Raw genomic sequence first — 9,550 nt, forward strand, 5'->3', positions numbered from 1 at the left:
ATTGAAACCTCACTATCCTGCATCCTCACAGACTCACACGTGGCCACACACAACAATAGACACCGTCACTGTCCCGTGCCGTCTCACAGATACCCTTAGACACACGCTTCCTGCCATGCAGCCCCACGACACACAGGTTGTGCCTTCACAACTACACCCTAAACCAACTCACACTAAACATCATACTTCAAAAGGACATTTGCACATATACAAGCTCACATCTTGTCATTTTCAAAAACATAGACTCAAATACAGAGAGCCATACAATATTTCCTTTATGTCATAGTTATATCATACCCCATCACAGAAGGAGCAGAGGGGCTCCCCAGTCAGGGCCCTTCCTTACTTTGTGGTAGAGGGGCTGGAGGCAGGGGGTTCTTGCTGCAGGCCTAGGAGGAGGGGGAGGTTACCAGGACCAGGAAATGCTGCTGAGGGCAGACTTGGGAGTTGGAGAGCACACTGTCCCTTTCCTTAGCAGTGAGCTGAGCCCCAGCAGGACAGAGAGGCAGGAAAAGAGCCTGTGACGCAGGTGCGTGGCTGGTCAGAGGGTCCTAGCCACAAATATCCACCTTCAACAAGGACAAGGCTCTGGGGAGCACCATGCAGAGGATGTGCGGCTGGCTCAGTGACCCCTTCTGGGGAAGAGGAGGCCCTGAGTTGGGGACACTGCTGTGAACCTCAAAGCCAGACAGACGCCTGACCACCCACCTGGGGACATGAAGCGGGGTTCTCACGCTCTGGGCCCTGTTCCTGAGATGTGTGACCCACCTCAGTTGGTGACCTTGGGTGGATAATGATACATATCATAGACATAGGGGGTGAGGCAAACGCAGGGTCACACCCGTCCTTGCTGAAGTGACACTGTCCCACACAGGGACAGTGTACAAATGGCACAGATGATTTCTCCCACTTTTATTCATCTAAACAATAACAGTAACTCACTTTTCTGGAGCATATAGCACAAACCATCAGTGTTCTAGGTGCTTTCCCTGTATTGAATCATTCATTTAACCATTCCTTACCAGGTCCCTAGGAGGAGCCAGGTGCTGGGCAAGGGGCTGGGCACAGCAGTGACGACTGCCTCAGCCTCAGCTCTAAGGAGGGTGAGGTCTCATAGGGAAGATGATCTTGGGGTTACCCAAGTTGTGGGTGGGTGTCATGACACAGAGAAGCAGGGTAAATGAGCCCCAGGCATGCCTCGGCTTCACCCACCCAAAAAGAATACTCCCTTGACCCAAAAGACACCTTCGGCTGCTCTATCCCTTCCCAACAAACTCCAAAGAGCTGCCTACTCTTGCTATCTCCTCTTCCTTCCCTCCTCTCATATCAAAGGGCTTGGATATTTCCCCCAACTATTCCATTAAGACGGCTTTATTCAAGGTTGCCAGTGAGCTCTCTTTACAATACCACGGCTCAAGCCCCTGTCCTCCTCTCTCAGCAGTACTGACTTGGCCGACTGCCCCTTCCTTCCTGAAGCCCTTTCTAAGCTAGGGACCTGTGACACCACCTACCAACTTGTTCTCAGCTAAAACTTTGACATTTCCATTTTAGAGGTGGTACTTAAAGCCATGAGATGACTCTGATGGCCAATTCAAACCCACACCCACCACTAAGCTGGTGCAAATATTAAGGGAGGAAAGAGGGTCTCAAAAGACTACATACCTCATAAGACATTACATAACATGTAATATATTCAAAGAGTTAAAAGCAAATGAAATTTCTTTTCAACAAAACATACAGATATGAGAAAACTACATAAAAACAAAAGCAATTTTCTGCAAGGGTGCCAAATTAATTCAATGGAAAAGAATTGGAAAGACTTTTCAATAAATGGTGCTTGGATAATTGCATATCCACAAGTTAAAGAATGATGTTGGACCCCTTTCTCATACCACAGGCAAAAATGAAATCAAGTGGATTATAGTTCCAAACATAAGGAACAAATTTACAAAATCTTAGAGAAAAAAATGCAAGAGTAATCTTCATGACCTTAGGTTCGGCAGAGCCTTCTTAGATACAGTGCCAAAAGCACAAGTTACAAAACAAAAAAACAAATAAATTAAACTTCATCAAAATGAAAGCCTTATATTTTTTGAATGTAACATTAAAAAAATAAAGACAAAAAACAAAAAACAAAAAAACCCACAAAAGACAAACCAATTAAAATGGGCAAAGACTTTGCAGAGAGATAGCACATGAAAAGATGCTCACCATCATTAGTAACTAGGGATAGGCAACCAAATCCATAGAGACCACTTCCCCCACTCCCACTAGGATGGCTATAATAAAAAAGACAGGGAATAACAAGTGTCGGTGAGTTATATGTGGAGAAATAAGAACCCTCATATATTTCTGATAAGAAGGTAAATATAACAACTTCTTTAGAATACATTCTCCAAAATTTCTGAAAATATTTAACAGAGTAACCATATGACCCATCAATTCCACTCCTAGGTATATACCCAAGAGAAATGAAAACGTATGTCCACAAAAAACGTGAATACAAATATTCATAACAGTGTTTTTCGTAATAGCCAGGAAGGAGAAACAACCCAATTGCATATCAATTGATAAATGGATAAAGTGTGGTTATTCAGCTATAACAAGGAAGAAAGTACTGATACATACTACAAAATGGATAACCTTACATATATTTTGTTAAGTAAAACGTCCATAATAGGCAAATCTATAGAGACAAAAGTAGACTTGTAGTGTTCTGGAGCTGGGAAGGTTGGGTGGAAATAGGGAGTGATTGCTAATGGGCATACAGTTTCTTTTGTGGGTGATGAAAATGTTCTAAAATTGATTGTGGTGATGGTTGCACACTATGAATAAACTATCAAACTGTTCAATTGTACAACTTTAAATGGTGAATTATATGGTAGGTTATTTTCTTTCCTCAATAAATCTGCTTTGAAAAAAGAAAGCAGGAGAGCAATAAACACAGATACCAAATCAAGTGAAGGTCAACAGGATGAGTAGATGGAGAGGAGATTATCGTGAGATTTCAGTTTTCATTAAAGTCATAGCTTTTGTTTTGGGTGTTTTCAATACTTATTACACTGTTACTTAATAAATGGAACAGCCTCTATGAATGGCAAGAATGGATAATGAACAAAGGTTAGGATTAACCCAAATATTTGCTCATGGGCAACCCATCCTCCAAACTAAAAAAAGGAAAGGAAAAAATTCTCAGAATCAAGAACAGAGCCCAGTCAAGATTTTGACTTGACCTCTTTCTTGTTATTGTAAGAATTTAGAGCTCAAATTAGAGAACTAACAGCACACCTGAAGGAACTAGAAAAAGAACAGAAAACCCAAAGCAGATGTGGCTCGGGCCATGGGGCACGCACCTCTCATGTACGAGGTCCTGGGTTTGGTTCTGAGTGCCTCCTAGAGAAGATAAGCAAACAATGAGCAGACAGACAAGAGAATCATCTGGGGGAGGGAGGGAAAATAAAGAAAAATAAAGGAAAGTAAGTCATAAAAAATGAAACAAGAGAGAGAATTAAAATAAAAAGTTGGTTCTTTGAAAAGATCAAAAAAATTGAGAAACTTTTAGCAAGACTGACAAAGAAAAAAAAGGAGACTGCCAATAATTAAAATCAGCAATAAGAGGGGGGACATTACTACAGACCCCTCAGAAATAAAAAGAATCATAAAAGGATGTTATGAACAATTGTACACTAACAAATTAGATAATCTAGAGGAAATGGGCAAATTCCTAAAGTACAGAAACAACCCACACTGACTCTAGAAGAAACAGAAGATCTCAGGAACCAATAAGAAGTAAAGGGATTGATCAGTAATAAAAAAATCTTCCTAGAAAGGAAAGTCCAGGACTAGATTGGCTTCACTGGTAAATTTTAACAAATATTTCAACAAGAATTAACAGCAAACTGCTCAAACTCTTCCAAAAAAATTGAAGAAGAGGGAATACTCCCTAATTCACTCAATAAGGCCAACATCACCCTAATATCAAGTCATGTAAAGATATCACAAGAAATGAAAATTATAGACCAATACCCCTTATGAATATAGACGCAAAAATCCTCAACAAAATTGCAGCAAGCCAAATCCAATAGTATATTAAGAGAATTATACACCATGTACAAGTAGGATTACCCCAGGTATGCAAGGTTGACTCAACATAAGAAAATCAATTACTGTAATACAATACAATAATAGAAAAAAGGAAAAAACCTGAGCATTTCATCTGACACAGCAAAGGCATTTGACAAAATCCAGCACTCTTTTTAGTTAAAGTACTTAAAAAAAAACCAGGAATGGAAGGAAATGTTCTTGACATGATAAAGAACATATATGAAAATCCCATTGCTAACATCATACTCAATGGTGAAAGACTGAAAGTTTTCCCTCTCTCAGGAAGAGAACAAAGATGTCCATTGTTACCACTGTTATTCAACATTGTACTGCAAGTTCTAGCCAAAGTAATCAGGTCAGGAAAAGAAATAAAAAGGGATAGAGGATTGTGGGAGGATGGCAGAGTAGTGAGCCCCAGACTCAGTCCTTCCACCACAGAACTACTGAACAGGTAGGAACCATCTGAAACAACTATTGTGAAACTCTAGAGTCCAGAAGAATGCTGCAGAGTCCAGAGAGAAGCAGGAGGCAGCAGCTGATAAATTAAGATAAAGAACAGTAAAATGTCTCTCCCTATGGTGGCTACTGGTGTTCATACCCCTGTCGTGGCAGGCCAGCTTGGGGTCTGGTGACAGAAAATTCTCTTCCCTAACAACAGGGGTGGGCATAGCTTACCATTGATTCAGCTTTTGATTAGTAAATTCTGATCACAGGGAGCCCAGCTCAGAGGCAGCTATTGTTTCAACCTGCTCTGGATAGGGATGAAGGCAGTGGAGATTTAAAAGCATAGCGCTTCCTCAGGCTTAAGGGAGAAAGTTATTTGGAGAGCTACATTTGTTGGGCAGACCAGGAAAGCTCAGCTTTGGGGAGCTGTCAGATAACGCTTGGTGCCCTTCCTGATCCCCTCCTCACGGCACTTTGGAGCCAGTCTGTACTCCATCAGTGGGTTCCTGGAATTGTTTTGGCTGGGAAAGACTGACTTGGGAAGTTGCTCTCAGTTATGCCTTTCTCCCAGTATTTGTCCCCCAGGCAAAGCAGCTTGAGACAACAAAAGGAATGTAAAACACTATAGGGACAGACTGCTGGCTTAAAACACCCAGGAAAGGGAGGTCTATTAGGAAACAGATGGGACAACCAAACTCCTGTAAACAGGGGGACTACAAAACAAGTAACAGGCAAAAGCCCAGGACAAGACAGAGGCCCAAAAAGAGAAAACCTGCATATTGCATTGACCTTGGGCAAAATTTTCTGATAGGAGGACTGAAGCTCAGGAAAATCCATCTTATCAACCAGCTTGTTACAAAACCAAGAAACAGACATCTCAGGGAACAAATCCCAGAGTTAACATTTTTAAATATTAAAATGTACAGTGTGTAATAAAACAGTACAAGACAAAGAAACAGGAAATTATGGTCCAAAGGAGGATAAAAATCCTGAAAACAGCAATTAAGAGGATAAGAATGTGGGCATACTGAACAAATCATTTTTTAAAAATCATCTTAAAAATGATAAAGGGGGAAGCAGATGTGGCTCGAGCGATTGCGTTCCCGCCTACCACATGGGAGTGCCAAGTTTGGCTTCCCTGTGTCTCCTAAAGAAGACGAGCAAGACAGTGAGCTGATGTGATGGGCTGGCACAGCAAGCTGATGCAACAAGAAACACAAGAGTAAAACATAATGAGAGGCACAACAGAGCAGGGAGTGGAGGTGGCTAAAGAGATTAGGTGCCAGCTTCCCACATAGGAGGCCCTAGGTTCAGTTCCCAGTGTCTCACAAAAGGAAGAGGAGCACACAACAGACAGTGAACACAAACAACAAGGGGGTGGGGAAAAATAGAATAAATCTTTAAAAATATGCTAAAGGAGATGAAGGAAAGTATGGAGAAAGAACTAAAGAGTATAAGGAAAACAAAGGATGAGCAATATGAGAGTCTAAGTCAGGGGTTCATAACTAGGGTCCACAGTTAACCAATGGTCTGTGAGCTTGAATTAATTTTGAATAATCCTAATATTTAATGTAAAGACATTTTGATGTTGAATGTCATAAAACTATCTGCCACTACATTTTGAGAAGGGGTCCATGGTTTTCACCTGACTGGCAAAGGGGTCTGTGGAACAGAAAAGGTTAAGACCCTCTGGTATAAGTAAAGAGGAGCCAGCGTAGCTCAATTGGTTGAATGCCTGCTTCCGATGTATGAGGTCCTGTGTTCAATCTGTGGTGCCTCCTAAAAGAAGCCAAACAGACAACTATGGATTGAACATGATCAAGTGCACCAATACATGCAGAAGTAGAGAACCCAATCTTTCTTTGTCTTTCATTCCTGATACCCTTGGGTCACCAACTCTGACTCCGACAGGTGGCACCCAAACGTGAGGCCCGAGGCAGAGGATTCATCAAGACATGGCAGCGTAGAATCTTCCACCTCTGGATCGGGAACATGAAAGCTGAAAAGCCTTTTTTAAGGTAAGAAGCATCAAAATTAGTTAACCTGGGTAGATTGCTGCTTCATATTACTAAGTTTTGCTTTCCGCTAGCATCAGGGTATGGGTAATCAGCCAGGACACTTGGAAGAATATTCACAAGTTTTAAAAATGCTTTTATATACGGTTGGTGTCACAATAAAAACAGCAGATTTACTTGAGCTTTTTGCCTTAATTCAGAAACATTGTTACTGGTTTCAGCCTCAGGGGTGTAATGTTTTAAATTTGAAACAGTGGAAATGTGTAATGAAAGCTTTATGGGGAAACGGACTTGGCCCAGTGGTTAGGGCGTCCGTCTACCACATGGGAGGTCCGCGGTTCAAACCCCGGGCCTCCTTGACCCGTGTGGAGCTGGTCCATGCGCAGCGCTGATGCGCGCAGGGAGTGCCGGGCCACACAGGGGTGTCCCCCGTGTAGGGGAGCCCCATGCACAAGGAGTGTGCCCTGTAAGGAGAGCCGCCCAGCGTGAAAGAAAGTGCAGCCTGCCCAGGAATGGCGCTGCCCACACTTCCTGTGCCGCTGACGACAACAGAAGCGGACAAAGAAACAAGACACAGGAAAAAGACACAGAGAACAGACAAGGGGGGAAGGGGGGGGGGGGCGGATTAAATAAATAAATAAATCTTAAAAAAAAAAAAGAAAGAAAGCTTTATGAAGAGTATATCAAAGAGGGGAATCCATTCCTTTATCTGTGTTGGCTTTGTGCCAGCAAATTGCTGCCACCTTAGATCCTTTACTGTCTGAAGAAGGAGAGAAAGATGAAATTACTATATTTTCTAAGCCCATAAGTAAATTTGAAATGAAAGAAAGTAAATTGGAACAAGAACAGGAGGTTGAGGGGAACCATCATGGTTTTTTTTCCCTCATCCTGATATTAACCCTCTCATCAATAAAAGCTCAGTGAAATGTCCTAATGAAATATCTTCTGTGTATCCAGTACAACCCTCTGCACCTACTGAATTGCTTTCTGTTACTAAGCCTAAATTAGAAATGTTTTCAGATGTTGCCGATGCTTTGCCTTATGTTAAACAATCATTATCTGCTTTCCCTGTAACATTACATGCAATACCATCAGATATAAAGAATCTGCAAGGGGGTGTCAAGTTTCATCCTGAGCCAAAAACTTTTAAACTATTGAAAGATTTAAAACAGGCAAAGATACTAAATAATGTCCTTGTTAGTGAAATCAGGTTTATAAGAAAACTCTCTGTTAAAGTGTTAACTAAGATAAGGAAACTATTCTGGCAGCAACTCTGCAACCCCCCTGCTGTCTACATGACAATGTAGCTGTGGGCTAGTGGGGGTTAATAGAGTTAATCCACTGAAAAAAGAGAAAAACATGGCAACATTGGTATTCTGTTTTATTTCCATGCTAATTCTAATTGGGCTTATTTAACCAAGATAATAAAATTAGTACAAAATTTTTATCAAGGTTTAAAAAGGAATTTTCAGTTTTAAATCAATAGTTTACTCCTGAACTTCAAGTCTCAGTATAGTCTTACAGAGTAATAATCCAAAAATGTGTGTTAACGGTCTGTCTAAACTGCTAAATTAGAGTTTTAATTACATTTATGCTGCTCAAGTTATCTTAACTGATTGCTGATAACTAATAAAAATGTTTCCAAGCACAAGCTTGCATGTTACAGGTAACATAGATTCAAGAAGAAATCTTAAGAAGTGATATTTAAAATGTGATATAATGGAGAGCTTAAAGGCAGCTATACCAAGAAAGTAAGAATTATGAGTTAATTGTAAACTGTATGTTTCTGTTACTGTATTGTGATTGTTCTGTGTTTGTTCGTTCAATGTCAGTGTATATTTTGATACCTCTGGATGGTAATATAAATTAATAAAAATTTATAAAAGAGCTCTATTCAAATGGCCAAAAATTAAATAAGCGCTTATATTAATACGTAAGTTTAAATGTTAATAAGAGCTCTACAATGATAAAAATTATGAGTCTTGATTAACAAAATTACTATAAGTCTTTTTATAAAAAGTTGTTCTTGCCTAGATTGAAATGAATAACTTATTTGTCTTCACAGGATAATATGAAGGATGTAAAACTTAAATGAATATTAAAAAGGTTAAAAGTTTGTGAGAATGCTAATTGAAATTTAATAAGTTTTTGCAAAAAAGTGTGTTTTGCCCTAAAGTAGGATGACTAATTTTCATAAACTCTTAGAACTTAAATGCATGTGGCAAGTTATAGAAAGTATTGTGGTAACTTTAAGTAAAAAAGAAAAAAAATGTGTTCTGTAAAAGTAAAATTTGTCTTAAAATAATATAATTATAGTCCATATGGTTATAAATAATTATAAAAAGTCTTATGAAGCATTGTTTAAATTAAAGTGTTTAAGTGGCTAATTCCAAAAGGTCATTATTAAACAAACCTGTATTAATAATAATAATAATAAAAGGTAATTTTATAACAGAAAAGCTTGGCTGCAGCCAGCCTCCTTTGACAACTTGCTTCTAGGAAACTGTTTCTGATATTGCATGCTACTAAGTATTTAAAGTAAAGAAAAGTTTATTATTTTAACAAGCTTCTTAAGTGTTGACGGTATTATAAGAAGTTTGCTTGATAACTTCGTATATGGGCTATATGAAATGTGTTTTTATTATTAAGGAAACAGGAAATGATTTTGTTCTAAAATAAAATGATTGGTTATTAAGAAAGAGTAAAATATGGAACAAAACCTGAGTGAATACTGAAAGTGCAGAAGGTTCATAGAAAAGAAATTTTTATAATTAAAGTTAAATAAAATTTGATGGGTCTATCTATAAAATTTTAAAAGCTTTAATATCAAGTAGTATACTAATGCAAAGTTAAAATTTTGTTCTTTCTCAAAGCCTCTCAAATCACTAATCTGTTTTGGTAAAAGTTTTTATCCTCAATAATCAGTGTACAAAGAAAGTCTGTTTTATCGAAATAGCTTCTTGTGCTTTAACCTCATCATTTCCTCG

The sequence above is a fragment of the Dasypus novemcinctus genome, chromosome 18 (assembly GCF_030445035.2).
Source record: "Dasypus novemcinctus isolate mDasNov1 chromosome 18, mDasNov1.1.hap2, whole genome shotgun sequence".
Lineage (NCBI taxonomy): Eukaryota > Metazoa > Chordata > Mammalia > Cingulata > Dasypodidae > Dasypus > Dasypus novemcinctus.